Below are 18629 nucleotides of genomic sequence, written 5' to 3'. Positions count from 1 at the left end.
CCCGCTCCGACAAGAGATAAAACGAGACAGAAAACACCCAGCGAGTCACGGTGCCCACGAGATGCGCTGCCAAAACCTGAGGAGGATGTGAATGAGAGAACAATGGGGTTCCGAACAGACAAAAGGATTGAAATCTGAGCCACAAAAGTATCCAGGCAGCAACTGCAGCAAATAATCCATGGGATGAGGTCGTTAAAGGAGAAGGATCAGCATCTACTCAGCTTCCTTGGGTGAAATCAAAGAGAATTAGTTCAGGTTTGGGCCTCTCACACCAAGAAAGGCCTTGAGGTGCTGGAGCGAGTGGAGAGAAGGGAACGGAGCTGGTGAGGGGCTGGAGCACAAGTGTGATGGGAGCAGCTGAGGGACCTGGGGGGTTCAGCTGGAGAACAGGAGCTGAGGGGACACAGGGACACAAAGAAACGGCCTCAAGTTGCGCCAGGGGAGGTTGAGGTTGGATCTGGGGAACAATTTCTTCCCCAAAGGGCTGTGGGGCATTGGAACAGGCTGCCCAGGGCAGTGCTGGAGTCACCATCCCTGGAGGGGTTGGAAATACACAGAGATGAGGTTCTCAGGTTCTCAGGGACATGGGGCAGTGAGAGCGCTGGGTTAACGGTTGGACTCAGTCTTGAGGGTCTTTTCCACCCAAAATAATTCTATGATCTGCGTAGACCTTGAAGAGCAAAGAGAGAAGGGACGGCTGGAACAGCCAGCCCGGGCACACAAAGCTCCTGCGAAGGACAGAATTTAAAAAGCAGCTCTGAATGTCCTTGACTGTCTAGATGTTGTTGCTGTGCCGTTACGTACGCAGCGCCGACACTCAAAGCTGAGTAAATGAAAGAAAACAAACCCCATCCCCCTAACTGAACAGAAACGGGACTTGCTGATCCCAAGCATTCAAAAAAGATGAGTCACAAAACATCACAAAATCGGAAAACACAAATGCTGCTGTTGTGACGTTTAAATGCCCAGGGCACAGTTGCTTCACGCAACATTCGCCTCCCACGGTGAGGAACAGATGAGCTTAAAACTGGGAATCTCGACACCCTTCCTGAAATCCAGCACATGAGACCATTGGGAAAGTAACTCCTGGGACACTTTAGAAGATAATTTATCTTATGTTTATTCTTTTTCTTAGCGAGGGATGCTCCCCATGACCACTAGAGTTGTCCACCATGAACCAGATGCATCCTCTCCAAGGAGTCACTTTTATCTGCGTTACTGTTTGTGTTTTTCATTGACTTCCCCCCCTAAACACACACTTAATATCAGAAGAATTTAATCTTTCCAGAGCATTTCATTTTCAGGATATTCCTGAAGCAGTTTTAGCACAGTGCTTGTATTGGTCACCTCACCAGTTCACCTTTGAGCATCACGTACCAAGTGAAGCATCACCAGCTTCACACAAGGAAGGGTTTTATTGCTTTTTGCCCTTATCAGTTTGGGATTTATTTTATTAAGTAAAAGTGACCACAAACTTGGGGTCCTCTGTGTTTTCCAGCAGGTCATATCTGCTGTATTACTGAATCTGCAGACCAGACATGCTTCCAATTTTTAGCAGCTTTAGTCCCAATATCAGCTGTTTGCAGACAGTCATCCCTGTGATCTGCGTGCTGTACCTTGTACCTACGAGAAGTCAAAATAACGCACATTACAGGAAAACTCAGGGTGACCATGAGCCAGCACTGGGCCCTTGTGGCCAGGAAGCCAATGGTACCTGGGGTGGGTTAGAAGGGGGTGGTCAGTAGGTCCGAGAGGTTCTCCTGCCCCTCTGCTCTGCCCTGGGGAGACCACACCTGGAATATTGTGTCCAGCTGTGGCCCCTCAGTTCCAGCAGGACAGGGAACTGCTGGAGAGAGTCCAGCGCAGCCACCAAGATGCTGGAGGGAGTGGAGCATCTCCCGTGTGAGGAAAGGCTGAGGGAGCTGGGGCTCTGGAGCTGGACAAGAGGACACTGAGGGGGGACTCATTCATGTTTACAGATATCTAAAGGGGGAGTGTCAGGAGGATGGAGCCAGGCTCTTCTGGGTGACAACCAGTGACAGGACAAGGGGTAATGGGTTCAAACTGGAACACAGGAGGTTCCACTTAAATTTGAGAAGAAACTTGTTCCTGGTGAGGGTGGCAGAGCCTGGCCCAGGCTGCCCAGGGGGTTGTGGAGTCTCCTTCTGTGCAGACATTCCAACCCGCCTGGACACCTTCCTGTGTAACCTCATCTGGGTGTTCCTGCTCCATGGGGGGATTGCACTGGATGAGCTTGCCAGGGCCCTTCCAACCCCTGACATCCTGGGATTCTGTGAAAACTGATGGGCAGAGCCAAGAATATGCCCCCTGCCATATTTTGGAGGGAGAGGGAGATCTTAAGGGAGCTTGTTCTGGGGAGTTATTTGGAGTTTTAATTTGCAGACAAATCTTTCATCGCAGTTCTTCCATTTCCCCGAATTTGCCTTTCGGTGAAACAAAACCCACATTTCCTTTCTCCTTCCTACCTCTGGGGTGTTCCTATTGCCACTTACTGTCAGTGCCAAAGAGCCTTTGACATTTCAGCTGCTTAGAAAGAGCTGAAAATACACCTATAAAGCTTCTCCTTCGAGATGCGCATCCAAAAAGTGCCACCAGTTAATTATTAAGCATCTCAGCCAGGCGGACATTGACATCCAGCTCATGATGTACATACAAAGAGGGGAAGAACAAGCAAAGAAAGACACACAGAATGGGATAGCACTGAAAACATATAAAATCTATTTAGTGATCCCCCAAAAGATGAGCTGTTTCTATCTCGGTTTGATGTTTTGAAGGCAGCACAGCTCAACTTTCAGATATATCCCCCAAGTCCTTTCCATCCTGTTGTGGCAGCTCAAGCAGATGATATTTCCAAGAAACGTTTGGGCCAGAAATGGATATGTTATGACGGATATAAACACGGGCGAGCCATTTGTAGTGAAAAAGAGACAGTGTTTACTGTTGCTGAGCAGTAGAAAAGATAAATAAAAGTATTCTCAAGTGCCTTCAGCTGCATCTTGCTACAAGAAACTGCCTTGGTTGTTCATAAAAACCTTTACAGACCAGGAATTGGGAAGGAACCACCTTGTTTTCCCATCATCTCATCCACAGCCTGGGGAGATTGTCTCCTCACTTAACCATGATTATTGCATTCAATTCTCTTGTTTTGGAGGTACCTTTAAGCAAAATTATTTCTTGCGGGATGTGTGGCAGATACTCAACCTCAGGAAGTTATTTTGCATCTCAAAAGGGGGGAAAAACCCTTCACCAACTCGCCACCACCATTAATCAGTCATCTGCAGAATGTGAACTGGTATAACGCGGCCCTATCAGCACTTAAATGAATATTTCCCAAAGTTTTATACAACGTGAACATATCTCTCTTTCCTAAAAGAAATCTTGTGCTGTAAATGAAGAAACTTCCCAGGAAACACGGCAAAATCCCCCTTAATGGTACTGACCTCCAGGGTTCCGTTACAGAGCCTATAAATGGGAGAAGTTTTGCCTTGTGAATAAAAGGAACCTAAAAGCCGAGTTTCTCTCTAAATGTTTAGCGAAGAAGGTCACATCGCGATGTCACCGCAACGCGAGAAGGTGTTTCAGGAAGGGTTTGACAGACAATGGGGAGAAGCGAGCAGGAGACCAACATATCCCTGGTCTTTCCAGGATCCAGCATCAGCCTGGAACAGCGCCGAAAATCCCACCGAACCCCACGGGGCAGGCACAGATACTATTTTATATGTAAAACTTCATTAACCACCCGTATTTTCAGCTCTCCGGCACCGGAGCTGAGGCTCTTCTCCAAGATCAGCGCCACTTTTTGCTTATGTTATCCCATAATCGCATTTCTCTTGAATCCTGGACGCAGATACCGCTGCTGCTAAACCGACTCGGGAGCCAAGGACACACAATATTGTGCTTTTCCTATCATCTCCTTCAAAGTGTGCACAGATGGTCGGTTACGAGCAACACCCTCTCCCTCGCACAGATAACCGCTGATTCTAGGAAATCTCAGCATCCTGAAACACCACCCAGAGGAGACGCAAATACACGTCGTATTTTGCATGGTTGTATCGATACCCAGTATAATTTAAGACCGGGGTGGGGGGCAAACACAAGATTGATTTCTCCCTTTGGGAAAAGCAGCCAGAGATACAGCCCAGTGCATGGTTTTTAATTCTTATTTTTAATTTTAATTCCCCCTCCCCATGGGGAAAGCAGCACCATCCTGTAAGACTCCCCAGCACTTAGTGATTTCTTAATACTTTGTAGATTTGCAAAGCTCTTTCGTTTCCTGTTTTGTCTACTCCGGTTCGCAGAGCTTTACGCAGCATCATAAATCAGCGACGTCTCCAGCTTAAGGAGACCGGGTATTAACAACAAAAGTAGACACGCAGACAGATTGGACTCGACTTTGTGACAAGATGAGCCTCACGCTGGTTTTCTTTGCCATCACCTTTGCCATACAGAGCTTATTTTCAAATGGGATGCAAACCCCTTCGACAGAACCCCCAGGTGCTCGTGGTTCCTGCGTGATGGTGTCAAACCTGTTCAAGTGGGCCCAGAGACTCGATTCTGCTACTAAATAACATCCTTGCCAAACCATTTTAAAAAAGAGCCAAATCATGAAAACAGGAAACCACGAGTGGTTTCACCCACAGTAAGTTAAACTGTTAAAAAAACACAAAACAAAACCAAAACTCCAAAGTATATTGAGCTGTGTTTTTTGAGACAGGCTGTCCTGATGGCCTTCTCATTCCTGGCTGTTTTCCATCTCCCACCATGGCCCAAGACATCCCCCTGCTTTCCAGAGCATCACCATATCAACACCCAGCCAGTAATTTTGCTAACGAAGAAAAATCCTTCTCATTTTGCTGTTGTTGGCAACTCCGCCCTGCGATGAACCCCCTGTCCAAGCAGTCTTGCTAACAGACGAAAGGAGGAACTTCTCAGGGTCATTCATCCCAAGGGAATTTGGACTAATCAACCCAACTTGGGGCTCTGAAGTCTTCCTGGTGTCTCAAGAAGTCAATGCCCATACATCAGTGACGAGACTGGATTGCTCCCACACACCCCTGGTTCTCCATGTCCATCCGTCCTTCCTCCCTTTGGTCCACCAGCCACGTGCCCACGGATGAAGATGGTGAGGGAAAATTTTCTTATGTAATAAAGTTTCATCTCACACTGGGAATTTCAAACCAACAAACCATCCAGCCTCCCCACCCCAGCCCACAAAATCCCCAAAGAGGGACTTTCTGAAGGCCAAAAGGAGCCAGAAGTCCTTTTTCTATCCAAAACACTTTCTGTGCACAGAAGGCACAACTACATTAAAATACACTAATGAGAAAGCACCAGTCCAAGCACCAAGAAGGGAGGATGAAGAGATTGTCTCCTGACAGCCCACTTGCTGGTGGGTTCCATTGCTGCCTTCTCCCTCCTCACCACATCCTCTTGGACAACAAAGGACCAGGAGGTCCAAACCAAGATATCACATCAGCTCCATGTGTGGAGCTTCTGGTGTCAATGCTGTGGTCTGGAGAGGACACCGATGGAAAGTTCTCCACAGAAACAGAGAATCCCAGGTTGGAAGGGACCACAAGGATCATCTGGCAAAACTACAGCCTAGGCAAGCTGGCCCAGCCGAATCTTAAAAGCATCCAATGTTGGGAATCTACTGCTTCCCTAGGGAGATTGTTCCAAGGGCTGATTGTTCTCACAGTGAAAAGATTCCCTCTTGTGTCCAACCAGACAGGGACAAGAAGAAACAGCCTCAAGTTGCACCAGGGGAGGTTGAGGTTGGATTTGGGGAACAATTTCTTCCCCAAAGGGCTGTTGGGCATTGGAACAGGCTGCCCAGGGCAGTGCTGGAGTCACCAGCCCTGGAGGGGTTGGAAATACACAGAGATGAGGTTCTCAGGGACATGGGATAGTGCCAGGGGTGGGGGAACAGTTGGACTCGATGATCTTTGAGTTCTTTTCCAACCCAAATGATTCTGTGACTCTATGGTAGGAAGCATCTCATCTACAGCCAGTAGAAAGGGAGAAGCACTTCCAGAAAACAGATGACCCCAACATACCAAAGCAACGTGTAAGAAGTACCTTCTTCTTCCCACCTGATTTTTAAACATAAATCAGTCCACAGTAAGTGTGGATGCACACTGACCTCTCTTTAAATTAATGCAAATACGAATAATTTCTGTTCCGGAGAAGAACGAGGGTTTGATCTCTTTGCTCGCACGAATTTCCCGGGAAGAAGGTGAAACAGGATGACACTCATTTGAGAAGTATGTTGCATTTTTGCAAAGTCAGAGCATCATTCATATTTGACAGGAATGAACTAAAACCATCTTTGTTTCAGGCTTTAGCAAAACTAGAACAAATGGAGTCAGCCTTAATCCCATGGGAAGAAAACGCAACTGTGTTTCCAAATTCTTTAGGTTTCAAGTTATAAATCATTCATCCAGTGCAGGACTGCAAGGGGTGAGGTAACACACAGCTCTGAATCTGGTGACATATTTCCCCTGTCCTTATTAATTAAGATCAGATGAATATGTCAGTATGAACATATGTTCTCCAAAATACCTTGACCTAACAAAATCACACCCCTCCTGGTAGTAAAACTCATCAGGACAGCTACTATTGTATATTAACATCATGGAGCTTTGGTGAGAAGTCTCCATAAGCGTTCCCGGGACAAGCAGAGCAAGTGTCTTGTGTATTTTTGGTGGAAAACGATAAGCAGAACAAAAGGTGTCAGTGTAAGAGTCACCTGAGATCCGACCGATGCAAGTGATGAAGGCTGGAGAGCCTCAAGATGCCATGGGTCATCTTCCAGATGCTTGACCACACCGATCTCTGGAAGTTGATGGGAACTTGCACGTTGACCACACGTGGAGACACCAGCGCGTATCTACATTTGGACACTGACAGTCTGGGCCTGAATCCCACCCACGGTGCATTTTTTAGCAATTTCCCAGGATTAGATTGGATCTTGGGAACAATTTCTTCATGGAAGGGGTTATCGGGCATTGGAACAGGCTGCCCAGGGCAGTGGTGAAGTCACCATCCCTGGAGGGGTTGAAAATACACAGAGATGATGTTCTTATAGACATGGGGCAGTGTCATGGTTGGGTTATGGTTGGACTTGATGACCTTAAAGGTCTTTTCCAACCAAAATGATTCTATGGTTCTACAGTTCCACCAGAATGGTGGATCAGGCCCACCACAGGAAATCCTTCCCTAATCTTCTCAGCCATTCTCTGCTCTCCATTGTCACTCTCTCCTGATTCATTTCGGCCCGCTTGAAGGTGAAGAGCAGTTTTCAGGTAGGACCCTGTGAAAGTCCCATTATTTTTTCTCCACAAACTACCACACGTTGTCTATGGGTCTCAACACCAATGGCCTGAAAGGTCTAGACCAAAACGCATCCTTTGCAAGAGGAGCTGAGATGGCAGATGGTGATTTCTCCAAGGTACCATCCATGACTTCTCTTTGCTGAAAGAAGCCCAGAAATACATAACGTTGATTGGCACCTTCCCGTTCATAGGATATTTCTTAGTGCTGAAGAAATGTTACTCAGGTATCACCCTCCACGTCAAGTACACACAATATCATTCTCCAAGGCATATTGAGGTCCTTGGCAAGCCTGTGCTCTCCCAAAAGACAACACAAATCCAGCTTAATCCTCTCCTGGATTATGACCTGTAACTGTGATGACCCAATTTCAGACAAGAGGTGTGTCCACATCACATACTTTTCTTCTCTGATGTTGCAAGTTTGGAATTAAATAAGGAAATAAACCACCATAAGTCAGCATTTTGAAGGTCTGAAGTCTACTCTGGGGGTCTTATTTCTCCAGAAGTTGCCTTCAGCAGTGAGGAATGAGTCAGAAATGGGTCACTGTGTCCTACCACTGCTGTGACACACAGCCCTTCCACCTTGGGAAGATTTATAAATTCCTCCTTTATCTTATAACCCTTCATTTTTACCCTGTAACTTCCTCGGAATCCTCTGTGAGTCAGCAGGACATTTTAAGGCAAGATCGTTGCATGGCTTTGGAGCAGATAAATCATATTCCTGGGCCAACCAAAGGATGTTTTGGCAACATTATCCATCTCTTCTCTCATCCCCAAGCCCCAGAAGAGGGATGGAGTCAGTTCAGGACCTTCACGAAGCTGCTCCAGATGCCGTTGCCTCGATGACCCTTCCCAAGACAAGCTGAGGTCTTGGTGTGACCGTGTCGCACGAAACCGAGAGCCCCTTGGCACAAATCCCGCGTCTCACAATCGTGTTTTCAGCTCCTGAAGAAGTTCTCTTCCAAAAGGGATTAAAACATGAACATTGTCAATTGGTGCGTATTAGGGATCGCACGGCCGGCAAAAATATTTACCCTGGGATGCCGGCCAAACCCTTCCCACATGGTCATGTCCTGCGTCCCAAAGCTCTCCCAGGAACAAAACCAATAAATAAATACTTAAAGTTGGTGCTGTAGTTTGCTTTAGAGATGGGTACGTGTCCGGAATGAGAGATGGCTCAGAGCAAGCGCTCCCATTTGCTGAGAGAAAGCGCCAGAGCTTGATATGGGGAGGGTCAAAAGTGCCGCTTTAAATCACTTAATTCCTTAAAAATTGTCATTTTTGGCTAATATATCCTGGTCTTCATCTAAAAGTGACATTGCCTGCAAATGCCATCGCATCAGATGTGGACGGCGGCTTCTTTCATCCCCGCAGAGGCCTGGGGGCTCAATTCGCAAAGATCTTTTTCTTTGGAGATGCCAACAGATTTCTGCCCCTCGCCCCCCTCTCCCACTCCAACCTACATTCACAAAGGAAAACCCAAAACACATCACATAAATGGATCCTGTAGTGTCTGCAATGTAAAGAATTAGCTGAATGGGAAGAAATGAAGCATGGTCTTTATGTCCTAGTTACAGTCAGTGCAAACATCGCCGCTAATCCCTGTTGTCGGAGGGGAGCGGGGAAGGGACACGGATAGATCCCACTGGGAACATTTTGTCTCTCTCAATCTACACTTGAGATCACTTTTTTTTGGGGGGGTGTAATAAGATTGAGTTGTATTAAGAGGCCTGTAGATAATGTAAAGCTGGGGGGGGATATTGTTCGCCGGCTCTTCCACCGAATGTAGCACCTCCAGTCTTCATATGCCGGGAGGTCTTAGCAACCCATTCATTTCAGGGGAGAAAAAGGAAGCTATTCATTGCCAGTAAATCCCATTTTGCCATGGCAACCCCCCCCTTCCCGTCCCTGGCGCACAACAGTTGCTCACAGGGCTGTTTCAAACCAGACAACAAAACCAAACCATCGCCCATCCAGCCCTGGCATCTTCTGCTTTGAATCCCCTGGCGACATCCAGCCTGTGAGCCAGGGGAGGGACAACCCAGTGATGGGTAAAGGGTAAAAACGCTGCGTTGTCACCTTCCCTTGTCCCCCACCATCCCACTTTGCATCCCTGAATGGGACCCAGCTCAGCGACGGGATGTCGTAGCATCATAGAATCATTTTGGTTGGAAGAGACCCTCAAGATCTGCAAGTCCAAGCACTAAAGCAACATGTCGACGGTCTTGTCACAAGAGCTGCTGGGTACCAACCCAGTTCCCACCAGTTTGGAAGCCTCCAGTTGGCCTGGCCCCCTCCAGCCATCCTTGGGCACAATTCCCATGGCTTGCAGCCCACAGCCACCAACAGAAAACGTCCGTTTGTGCTGCTCATGGAGTGTGTCGGGCATTGGAACAGGCTGCCCAGGGCAGTGCTGGAGTCACCAGCCCTGGAGGGGTTGGAAATACACACAGAAGAGGTTCTTATGGACATGGGGTAGTGCAGGGGTGGGTTAACAGTTGAACTTGATGATCTTGGAGTTCTTTTCCAATCAAAATGTGGTTCTATGATTTTGGGGTTACTAAAGCTGTGTTCAAGCTGCCAGGGAAGCCATGGGAGATGTAGAGCTTCCCCCAGCAGAACATATTCCATTCAAGGTCTCACCTCTGTCTGTCCATCTCTCTCTCTTCCTGATGTCCCATTCCTGTGGAGCCATTAGATGCGTAGGACGGGTTGGGGTATGGGAACGGCACCCTGCAAGGCCAAAGTTCTTTGAGACGCTACCCCAAGCCACTTTGATCTTGTACTCAAACTACGTCTCAAGTTACAATTTCAACCAGAGCAACCAAGAGATTGTTGTCCCTGAGGGTGGTGAGAGCCTGTCCCAGGTTGGCCAGAGAGGTGGTGGATGAACCATCCCTGGAGACATCCCAGGCCAGGCTGGACGGGGCTCTGAGCAACCTGAGCTGGTGAAGATGTCCCTGCTCATGGCAGGGGGGGCACTGGGGGAGCTGGGAAGGTCCCTTCAACACAAACTGTTCTGTGATTCTAAGAGTGAGAAAGAAATGACCTGTCCGCTGTCTCCTCGCAGGAGCAAGACGTGATTCCTTTAAGTAGTTTTTACCTGTAGAGACTGATATTACGCTACAGGAGACTCATCTGGCAAGCAATGAAACAGGGAAACAGCAGCCAAAATACAGCCGAGCAGCGTGGGGAAGACGCGACCTCCTCGTGGGCTTTAACTCTGCAGCATCACATCTGCTGACAGCAGCTCTTCCTGAAGAGCTAAAAATTACATCGCTTTTTGGTTACCCTGAATTCATATTTAAGAGCAAATTAGGGATTCCTGGCATAATTTCAGTTGCATGAAAAAAACAGATTGAAGAACTTGTTTTGATTAAGAATTAAAGGGTCGTTTTCTTTTTATAAACGCAGAGAGAGTGCAAAACATCAAGGAATAAAAGCTAATGTTTGTGCCAGGTGTTTTTAGAATAAATCCCGGGAATACCACAGATTTTATCCTGCACTTTATTATTGACTGTGGCAAACGAAGCCCTTCTGGTGACCCAGGCTTTACCCTGAGACATCCTGGGCACTAAACCCTCCCTTTCCACAGGCAAACAGGGTCAGGCGGTTGGTCACACCACAGCCTATTCATATTTTAAACACCTCCCAGATCCTTTGGCAAATTGCTCTGTGTGGTGTTTTTTCAAAGCACACAATTAATGTCATTATTTTTAGTGGCACTTCTCCTTCAGAAGTTTCTCACCTCACCAAAACACCTTCCCAGTAAATCCAGCACATACTGGGATCCACCCCCACGCTTGCAGCCATAAAACAGTAACTTTAGAGTCAGATAAGACCCCTGTCTTCAGAAAGCAATATCTCTAAATCCAATATTTAGTTCAGCCGAACAGACCATTCCTGGATGCTACTTGTCTCCGTTCACAAGAACGAGCATCTGGCTTGCTGAGATATTTCAAATAAGTTGCGACGAATCCCACCAAAAAGCCTCCCTAGAAATAAATCCCTTAATGACAGAGTTTGGCTCGCACCAGATTCACCGCAATCGTGGGAGGAAGGGAGGAAAATAAATCCAAAGGCTTCGCCGTTCTCAAATTTTCACTCAAAGGGCTTTGACGTGAGAAAAAGCAGATTAGAACTAAGCGGTTGGAGAAACTTCTGCTGCCAGCTGTCTGTCCTGCCTCGTTCCCCTCCGCTGTCCCCGTAGACGTGACACAGACAGCCTGGCTCAGGCAACAGCTGTGAAACCACTGGAAATTTCACACAGATTTGGGGTTTCTTTCATATGGGAAGTGTAACGTGCAGCTGTTGAGCAGCTGCTCCGCGGGAGCTTAACCACCCGTGCGGCAGCGACGCGGGTCGTGGGCAAGGATGAGCACCTTGGGGCAACCAGAGCACCCACGGTTGATCGGTGTCCATAAATCGGAGCTTGGCCGTTGGTCCACATCAGTTTTGACGCGGGAACGTGGTTTTGGGATCAGTCTCTGAAAGGTCTTTGCTCCTTTGGTTTGGTTCCCAAAAGGGGTCAGGCTCTGGGCCCACAAACCCAGCTCAAACCCAACTGGAAGGTGCGTGGAAGAAGAGCTTTGACCTTGCAAAACCGGACACGGTGTCTGCATTCTGGGAGGCCTCAAAGTATTCAAGCATGTGATGTTTGGACTGAAAGACCTGCACCACAACGAAATAACACGATGTATTTGGGAGAGTTAAGAGCCACACTCTCCACTACTTGACTATTTTGTTTGGCCAAAGCCTTAAACATTGGTGGCCACTTGGCTTTGGCTAAACCACTCAGGACTGAAATGAACCATGGACCCACAGAATCATTTTGATTGGAAAAGGCCCTCAAGATCATCGAGTCCAACCGTTACCCGAGCACTGTCACTAAGCTGTGTCCCTAAGAACCTCGTCTATGCATCTTTTAAGCCTGTTTCGCATCGGACCTGTGCTCCAAAGCCGCAGGTTGAGCGCAGGGTGTTGAGGAATGACATTACACCGCTGTGTGGGATCTGCCAGGACCCCGTTTGCTCTTTAAGCCTCATCAAAATCAAATTTAGCTTTACGATCTGGGAAACGCTGTTTTTAGACTTTGAAAGCCAGGCTCAAACAAAAGGTTGCATGGTTAAACCGAAGCCACACCGGGAATGCGATGATTCAGGTGCCCCTCAACCCAACTGGAACGTCCACCACTGTTGGAGGGTGTGTTGGCATTTGTAGCTCCTGAACCATCTGAACAAAGACCAGGATCTGCCCTGAGGGCTGTTGTCTCCATAATCTGGGCCATATTTGTGTCTTGGAGCTGGGCTTTGCCTACCCTGCTCTCTACACATTGCTCGAAGGCAGAGAGAAGACGCTCAGGTGAGTTTGTCCTAACTTATCCAGATTAAGTATGACCTTTGGTTTATAACATCAGCCTCTTGATCAAGAACTCTCAATTTGCCACCTCTTAATTTCACCATAGTTCCCTCACCCACTCTATACAAGCCAAGAAAAGCAAGCAGAACATCAGCAAAATCTCTTCTTAGAACAAGGAACCAAATAATTTCTGTATCCTTCCCTTTGCATAGAGTTCCGGTTCATCCCATCCACTGTGTTTCCCATAGGAACGATCTTGTCTTTTCACCATTTTCAAAAAAGAACTGCATAAAAGCTTCAAACAATATCAGATTGCACCTTTTTTTCCACCATATAGGTCGTTTTATTGATAATTATAAGTGAATTTATTTAACCTGTTGGCACCCGTTTAAGAAATACTTCTGAGAAATGGTCCAGACCAGTTCCAGTGGTGTAATTTGGATCCCCGACGAGACAGACCAAACCAAAAGTGAAGGGGAAAACATGAGCACTGCAGAACACTATTCTATATCCACTCCGTATTTTTGCTGCACACGTCATATTGCAAATGCTTTTTTAATTTATTTGCACAGAACAAAGTGAAATTCAGGCTGTATATTTTAAGTAGTCACGCTCCCCACAATGGTTTCGTTGGGGTTGTATATTAAATATAAATCAAATATTTAGGAATAGACCCAGGGCAGAAACTCAGATCTACCCGCCCTTGAACTTCCCAGGGTTTTTGCATTAATACTTGTGTTACGGCCCGAATTTGGCTATTCTTGCCCTTTGACATGTTCTCAAAACCAACAAGGCTGTTGAACTTCCCACTGAGCAGCACTTACTCTGGTGTGTTTTTCCCAGGCAAAAAATCCCCCTACAGAAAAGAAACATCACAAGCAAAACATCCTCATCCCCGGCTACGTCTACCCCATAGGTACCACGATGGGAGAGAATATACCTGTTGCTATACCTTGAATATACCTCATCGCTAAACTGAGGGAGTGCGGTCTGGATGAGCGGGGAGTGAGGTGGAGTGTGACCTGGCTGAAGGGAAGAAGCCAGAGAGTCGTGGTCAATGGGCAGAGTCCAGTTGAGGCCTGGATCTAGTGCAGTGCCTCAGGGGCAGTGCTGGGGCCGGGATTGTTCAAGATATTCATCAGTGATTTGGCCGAGGGAATAGAGTGACTGTCAGCAAGTTTGCTGGTGACACCAAGCTGGGAGGAGTGGTGACACGCCAGAGGCTGTGCTGCCATCAGAGACCTGGACAGGCTGGAGAGTTGGGCGGGAAAATGTAATGAAATAGAACAAGGGCAAATGTAGAGTCTTGAATCTGGGCAGGAACAACCCCAGGTTCCAGTATCAGTCGGGGAATGACCTGTTGGAGAGCAGTGAAAAGGGACCTGGGGGTCCTGGGGACAGCAGGGTGACCATGAGCCAGCACTGGGCCCTTGTGGCCAGGAAGCCAATGGTACCTGGGGTGGGTTAGAAGGGGGTGGTCAGTAGGTCCGAGAGGTTCTCCTGCCCCTCTGCTCTGCCCTGGGGAGACCACACCTGGAATCTTGTGTCCAGTTGTGGCCCCTCAGTTCCAGCAGGACAGGGAACTGCTGGAGAGAGTCCAGTGCAGCCACCAAGATGCTGAAGGGAGTGGAGCAACTTTCTTCATGCAGCATCTTCGCTCCTTTTAAAGAAACATCCTCAGGGCTTTGGAATCTCAAGAATTTGGAATCAACTCTGATTTTGTTCTCTCTCTTTAGGTGGGAAATATTGCAAAGTTAATCGACCTCTTTAATCAAAGATCCTGAAATACGCCCACGCGACACCGCTGATAAAATCTGCGGGTGATATTAGTGTTGGCAGGATGGGAGTTATCATTGAGGGCAGGGCAGATGGGCACGGGATGATGGAAATCTCTCAACCAGCCAAACACATTCAGACAAATCCTATTTTCCCTGAGCTGTGTGGAAAGTTGCAGTGGGAGTTGCTACCTACACGGTGGGAAAATGCGTCCTGGAAGGTTTCAGATGGAAAAGATGAGGATGCGACGATATCACGATGAGGATGCAGGTGCAACGATGCTGAAAGAGCTGGCAGCGATGGAAAAAAGATATAGTTAAAGGTAGAAGGAATATTTTCGGGTCTCTGCACCAAAAGGAAGGACAAAAATTAATGCAACTCCATATCTCTGGATTGGGAAAACCAAAGAAGTAAATAGGTACTAATGGACACCCAAAAGCCAAAGCCAGACAACTGCAAATTAAGAATCAAGTGCCTTTTTGCAGAGTGTTTGATTAACCACATGGAACAACCATCATGGGACACGATAAATCTGCATTTCTTGATCTCTCCAGCTCCAGACAGCACTTTTCTCAAGAGTATTTTAGCCAAATAGAAGTTATTGTGAATAATGGGGGGAAACAAGGAGGAGCTTTGTCTTTCTCCAGTTGTGTCGGGATATTTGGTTTTGGTAATCACCTGATGTTTTAATCCTTCCCTTGCACAAGTCAGTGTCCTTTCAAGTTGCCTTTTCCTCTTCTTGCTGAGCAAGGATGAGAACAGCCCTTGATTGGGACACGCCAACGAAGACCAAGAGAGCGCCGAAAAGCCACCACGCAACACATTTAACCCTTAATATCAGTAAAAATGCACTTAACTGGAATAATGTGATGGGGTTGCTCAGCAGGGTTCAGGTTGATCAGCAGGAGTCTCTGTGCCAAGGACAACCCGTGGTGGCCTCCTCCTCAAAACGAGGGGTGCAGCCCTCGGAGATGGGGGTTCCCACTCTACAACCCTCGCTCTTAAAGATTCTAAACGCTGCCAAGAAAAGAATAGAAGGAGGCATTTGAGACATTAAATCCATTTGGGTAGGGGCCCAAATTCAAGACATATGTCTCAGGGTTTAGGAAAACGTGTCCGTGTCCTCACGATGTCACCGCTGTGGCCAGTTGCTATTGGCCCCCACGCTGGGGTTGGACTAAATGAGCTTTGAAGGTCCCTTCCAAGCCAAACTATTCCATGATTCTATGATGGTCTGTGCTGGAAGACCATTCTATGATGGTCTGTGCTGTTTGCTTGCTAGTAAATCCTTGGAAAAATGCAGGACAGCCTATTTTCTCAATGTACAACGTGATGTTTTCTGTCCGACTCCTGATAACGATCAACTGAGCAAAGTGAAGCACCAACTTCTTTTTTTAATTAAAATTATTATTTCCATTCTTAGAGTTGTCCAACGTAAAGCTCATCTGCTTAAGATCCTGCGCCGGAGGGTTCTCCTTCCACCCAAAGGCTCCTCATAGACACCTTGCAAGTATTTTAATGCAAGCATAAATGATTTGATGCTTATGAAATTGTCCCAACCTCTGCAGCTCGGCTCTCCTTCCAACAATGCGTTCTCTGTGAGCCCCTGAATAGCAAACATCAGCCCATAGTGATAGAGCTCCAGCCTTAACCATGGGATAAAAGTGCTTTTCAATGTGTACTTGGGAGAAAAAAAATGTCTTTTAATGCTCACACAGTACTCCTTTTAAAATGCTAACGCCACTTACAGCTATTGAGAGGAAGAAGTCGGACTAATCTTAGCAAGACGTTCCCATGACCTTTCAGTATCTGCGATATTGCAACTTTGCTTCAAATTATCTTTGCAGGGCAAAACAATGTAAAATCTACCGAAGGATTTATAGCAGACAAACGACTACTTGTTAAGAAGCCAAAATATTATAAGAAGAGATTTTGGGTGGCTTTCTGAAGCTGGTACTGAAGCGAGAGCAATTCCCAGTGGGAATATTGAAGAGCAAAATGAAAGTGAGTGAAAGGGCTCAGCGGTGATTTCATACGACACAGAGTGTACCTGGGGAACTCAGGTACAATCCTTCCCTTGCACAAGTCAGTGTCCTTTCAAGTTGCCTTTTCCTCTTCTTGCTGAGCAAGGATGAGAACAGCCCTTGATTGGGACACGCCAACGAAGACCAAGAGAGCGCCGAAAAGCCACCACGCAACACATTTAACCCTTAATATCAGTAAAAATGCACTTAACTGGAATAATGTGATGGGGTTGCTGTGATATCAGCTCAGATTAGCCCTTAAAAATGAAGCAACAGGGATGAAACACTGTGACCCCATTAACTTTCTCAGCAACTATTAAAAATACTCCGAAAAAATAAAGTTGCAAACCCCCTTTTGTTAGGAAGCAAGGCCGTGAAAGTTGGAAAGAATCAGCAGATTAGAGATGGTAAAATGAATCTTTAAGCAAATTCGCATCAAGCAGCAGCGCTGCGATACCAGATGGAATGGACTGGACATGGCACTTAGTGCCATGATCTAGTCAATGGACTGGAGTTGGACCAAGGGTTGGACTCGATGATCTCTGAGGTCTTTTCCAACCCAGTCCATTCTGTGATTCTGTGAACAGGCTGAATTAGGAAAATAAAAGAGAAAGACAGAAGGAAATTTCTCCTCCCCAATGTCTTTGTGTACAGTAAATTGTGCTCGCCAAGTTATTCAACACCTCTGCCAAACAAAGCTCTACATGTTGTAGCCGGTCAGGCTGACCGAAATCCCAAAGAAATACAACAGCTGGGATAAAACAGAAATCCTGGCAGAGAAAATATATCAAAATGCTATAAGATGGTAACAAAACAAACAAAAAAGCACAAAACCTGATATTAGCTTTGGCTGTAATCAAAATCCGACGGTCGGAGAGAAGCTCGTGCCAGTCTGGCTCTGCTGGGGCTCCTGACAACGACTCTGTCCTGATGTGATCCCTGGGTTTTGCATTTCAAAAGTGAACCTCCAGCGCTTCACTCGAACCCTAAAAAGCAGATTAGATTGGTCAGTTCATCGCAGGAGTTGGCCAGGGCGCAGGTATTGGTTAATGCTGGGGGAACCGTGGTGATGCCCTTTGGAAAACTGGCCAGAAGCCTCGTGGCTTTTAAAATGTATTTTAATATTTTTAAACAGAAGCAAGCTGCTGAGTGAGACATTTGACACAGTGTCCCACAGCATCCTCACCGCTGAACTGAGGGAGTGCGGTCTGGATGAGCGGGGAGTGAGGTGGAGTGTGACCTGGCTGAAGGGAAGAAGCCAGAGAGTCGTGGTCAATGGGCAGAGTCCAGTTGAGGCCTGGATCTAGTGCAGTGCCTCAGGGGCAGTGCTGGGGCCGGGATTGTTCAAGATATTCATCAGTGATTTGGCCGAGGGAATAGAGTGACTGTCAGCAAGTTTGCTGGTGACACCAAGCTGGGAGGAGTGGTGACACGCCAGAGGCTGTGCTGCCATCAGAGACCTGGACAGGCTGGAGAGTTGGGCGGGAAAATGTAATGAAATAGAACAAGGGCAAGTGTAGAGTCTTGAATCTGGGCAGAACAACCCCAGGTTCAGTGTAAGTTGGGGAATGACCTATTAGAGAGCAGCGTAGGGGAAAGGGACCTGGGGGTGCTGGGGACAGCAGGGTGACCATGAGCCAGCACTGGGCCCTGGTGGCCAGGAAGCCAATGGTACCTGGGGTGGGTTAGAAGGGGGTGGTCAGTAGGTCTGAGAGGTTCTCCTGCCCCTCTGCTCTGCCCTGGGGAGACCACACCTGGAATCTTGTGTCCAGCTGTGGCCCCTCAGTTCCAGCAGGACAGGGAACTGCTGGAGAGAGTCCAGCGCAGCCACCAAGATGCTGGAGGGAGTGGAGCATCTCCCGTGTGAGGAAAGGCTGAGGGAGCTGGGGCTCTGGAGCTGGACAAGAGGACACTGAGGGGGGACTCATTCATGTTTACAGATATATAAAGGGTGAGTGTCAGGAGGATGGAGCCAGGCTCTTCTGGGTGACAACCAGTGGCAGGACAAGGGGTAATGGGTGCAAACTGGAACGCAAGAGGTTCCACTTAAATTTGAGAAGGAACTTCTCAGTGAGGGTGGCAGAGCCTGGCCCAGGCTGCCCAGGGGGTTGTGGAG

General features: G+C 47.4%; 1 long non-coding RNA gene across 1 annotated transcript; it reads right to left on the bottom strand.

Moving 5' to 3' along the window:
• Positions 1-1104: 1104 nt before the first annotated feature.
• On the bottom strand, positions 1105-18118 carry LOC135577035 (uncharacterized). The gene is made up of 3 exons (XR_010468647.1): positions 17348-18118; positions 9999-15506; positions 1105-8313 (listed from the first exon to the last, which is right to left on the bottom strand). It is a non-coding gene; the product is annotated as an uncharacterized LOC135577035 (long non-coding RNA).
• Between the last annotated feature and the right edge of the window lie 511 nt (positions 18119-18629).

This window comes from Columba livia, chromosome W (genome assembly GCF_036013475.1).
Source record: "Columba livia isolate bColLiv1 breed racing homer chromosome W, bColLiv1.pat.W.v2, whole genome shotgun sequence".
NCBI classification, from domain to species: domain Eukaryota; kingdom Metazoa; phylum Chordata; class Aves; order Columbiformes; family Columbidae; genus Columba; species Columba livia.
Note: the sequence above shows the minus strand (reverse complement) of the source record. Positions and strands in the feature narration are given on the sequence as shown.